We start from the raw sequence: 3,117 nt of genomic DNA on the forward strand, positions 1-3,117 counted from the left end.
TGGGCATGTCCTTCAGTAGCCAGGGAGGGGACTGGCACTTCTCCCTTCTCCACATAAACTGAGCTGCTCACTCTGGGAGATTTCTAAATTCGAGGAGGAATGTGATTTTCTGGATCTGGTTTCCATGAGCGCTGCGAGCGAAAGACTCACACCTCCACTCCCAGGATTAGAAAGAAGCAACAATTTAATATAATACTCAAACGGAGCATTTACCATTGACAACAAAATATGGCCCCGCCAAATAGGGAAATAGGTGCTGGGGAAAAGGGGGGAGGGAGAATAGGGGTTGGTGCCTTCCCTCGTGGCCAACAGGGGACCCCAAGAAATGGATCACAAAGTTCTCCTCATCAGAATCAGGGGAGGTGGCCCTGTGCACCCTGAGTGTCAATGCTGTGTCCCCGCTGTAGCTCAGCTGGTCTCAGGAGGGTCATCGACCACCACCACTGGGCCCTTGGTTGGGGGTCTGGTGTCTGGAGAAAGAGAGGCATTTCCTGAGCGGCCTGCCCTGGAACCACAGTGCACACCCCATCCCGGCCCCCACTGCGCTCTGTGCTCCAGCCCTGTGCTCAGTGCTCAGTCAGCCAACAGCACCCCATCTGTCCCTGACACAGGGGCTGATATTTAGCATCACCCATTTCACAGAGGAGGAAACCAATCCCAGGAACGTGAGTGCAACCGCCCAGGACAGGACTGCTCAGCAGTGGAGCTGGAACCCAGGGCCAGCTGTCTGCCTCCCCAGGCCCACGCTCAGCCTGAATGTTTCCTGAGCCCATGGATTCAGCCACTGCCAGTCTAGACACTCACTCTGGCCTGAGCGGTTCTTCTTGCCTTTGAAGAAGAGTAGAATCTTTCTGACCCAGTGGTATCGGGGCTCCAGCTGGCAGGACAGGCTGTAGCTACAGGACAGAGCAGAGCTGGGAGCTCTCAGGAGCCACACATCACATGTGCATCCTGGAGCCTGCCAGCAGCTGGAGTCGAAGGACCCCAGGGGTCGCCATGCAATCAGATCAGGGGCTGACCATGGAGCAACGGCCATGGGCTCTGGAGCTGGTCAGCAGAGAGAGTCTGCCCTGCCCTCCCCCAACTCCTTACCCGACTCACCTCTCCTCCTCGCTCAGGGGCTCCACGGCCTGGAACCAGGCCCCGAAGTTCTCGTCGGGCTGCACGGTGTACAGATTTGCAGCCTCCTGGAGCAGCTCGATCTCCTCCATCAGTTTGAATTGCTAGGACAGAGCAAGCACAGGATGCCTACAGGGCCTGAGTGGGGGACCCTGCAGGGCTTGTGGAGAGGGTAAGGAAGGGGGCAAGGGACCAGTCTTGGGCCTTTGCCCACTTGGGAACCCTCCCTCCCTGTGATTCTAGTTAGGACTTGCCTGCTCTCACACTTGGCCCAAAATAGCTCCTCCTCCAGGAAGGAGTCTTTGATGCCAGCCCTTCCCCCACCCACCTATGCCATAGGATCCCTAGCTCTGTATATCGAACTGTGCAAATAAATGTTCCACCCTGGGGATTGGGCCAGAGGGGGTCCTGCCCACTGCGGGGGGGTCTCTGATTTCCAACCCCCACTCTCCCCACCGGGAGGCTGCAGCCGCTTACCTCATTCCATTTCCGACAGTTGAGCACATTGCCCTGGGAGGCAGACAGCCGCAGTCCAACAGAAACAGCCCCCTTGGCCAGCAATAGCCCCCGTCCACACCTCTTGCAATGCTACAATACTTCCAGTGGGCAGGCCCATCCAGAGCCCAGCCTTGGACCTGGGCCAGTCTCTGGGCTCCAGAGCAGGGGGCACAGAGCAACTGAGGCAAGAGACCTTGTAACCCAACCCTCTCTGATGACACGTGGGGAGACTCAGGCCTCAGGCAGGAAGGGACAGCTCAGCCACTGATGTGCTTCCTGACTGGGAGGGGCCCGACTTCTCTTCCCTCACTGGCAGGGCCAGAGGGAGAGGCTGAGTCCAGCTCAGACACCACCTCCTGCGGCCACACAGTCAGGCAGCTCTGAGCCTCAGCAGCCCAGGGAACCTGGACGGTGGCTTATGCAGAGCCTGCATCACCCACTGGGGAGATGGGCCTGACACCCCAACTCCCACACGAGGCTGGAGCCCCTGCTGAGAGGACCTTTGCCAAATGCAGAGAGCTCAGGGCTCAGGACAGGACTCTCTCCTCCCCACCCTCAGGAGCCTGAGCCCCTGGACCCACCTCCGGGCTCACTCACCTCCACATAATCCTCCATCGTACCGTCCAGCAGCTCCAGGGAATGGAAGAACGTCACCAGGGAGGGGACGACACCCTGTGTCGCCATCAGGATGGGCATGGTGATGAGCTCCCGCTCTCAGGTGCCCCCATGAACCTTCCCCTGAAACCCTTCAGCCCAGCCTCCTGCCCACCACACGCCCCCACACAGAGCAGCCTAGGATCCTCGGGACACCCCAACACACACAATTCCCTCCCCTGCTCCCCTCCAGGAACACCAAACTCCATCAGTCAAGTCCCAGGGATGGCTGTTGGCGCCTCCTAGGGGCAGTGGCCCCTGCCCTTCCCCACCCCAAATCTGCCCTGCTGCCAGCCCTTCCAGGCCTCCTCCTGCTCACTGCCACTGCAGGCCCATCATGCTTGGCAGCCACAGCAGATTCGCCTGAGGAGGAAGGCCCCTCTCCTGAGGGAGGCCTCCAGCTGGGAGGAGGCACCCCCTCTCCTCTGACTCCTACGCCCCTCCCCCACAGTTACCCTCTCCTGCTGCCGCTGCCTCTCCTGGGCTCCCTGGCGTGCCCTCTCTGCAGTCTTTAACACGGAGGTCGCCTCCTGTTGGGGCCGAAGACAGGGTCAGTGTGCCCATACTCCCCTCCACATGTCCGCCGAAGGCCCCTGATCTCAGACCCTGGCCATCGGCTCCAGTCCCCTGCTGCCTCTGCTGCTCCAAACTGCAGGGTGCTCTGATTCTAGACCAGTCCCAGCTCCAGGACTCAGTCCTGTGTGACCTTGGGCCTGCCCAGGCCTCCCTGGCCCTCTTTCCTCAGCTGAAAAGTGTGAGGAGAATGTCACCTGCTTCCAGGAGTCTCCTGAGGACTCAGAGTCATCTGCGTGTCATCACTGCTCTCCCCTCACCTCTCGAGGAGGA

General features: G+C 60.0%; 1 long non-coding RNA gene across 1 annotated transcript in view; it reads right to left on the reverse strand.

Moving 5' to 3' along the window:
• Positions 1-213: 213 nt before the first annotated feature.
• LOC124231892 (uncharacterized) overlaps positions 214-3,117 on the reverse strand; it is a 4,639-nt gene continuing 1,735 nt past the window's right edge. Inside the window, exons 2-5 of the long non-coding RNA XR_006886714.1 lie at positions 2,215-2,289; positions 1,597-1,629; positions 1,102-1,223; positions 214-470 (exon numbers count right to left, since the gene is read on the reverse strand). This is a non-coding gene — a long non-coding RNA (uncharacterized LOC124231892). The remainder of the gene's footprint in view (positions 471-1,101; positions 1,224-1,596; positions 1,630-2,214; positions 2,290-3,117) is intronic.

The sequence above is a fragment of the Equus quagga genome, unplaced genomic scaffold (assembly GCF_021613505.1).
Source record: "Equus quagga isolate Etosha38 unplaced genomic scaffold, UCLA_HA_Equagga_1.0 HiC_scaffold_11133_RagTag, whole genome shotgun sequence".
Classification (NCBI taxonomy): Eukaryota; Metazoa; Chordata; class Mammalia; order Perissodactyla; family Equidae; genus Equus; species Equus quagga.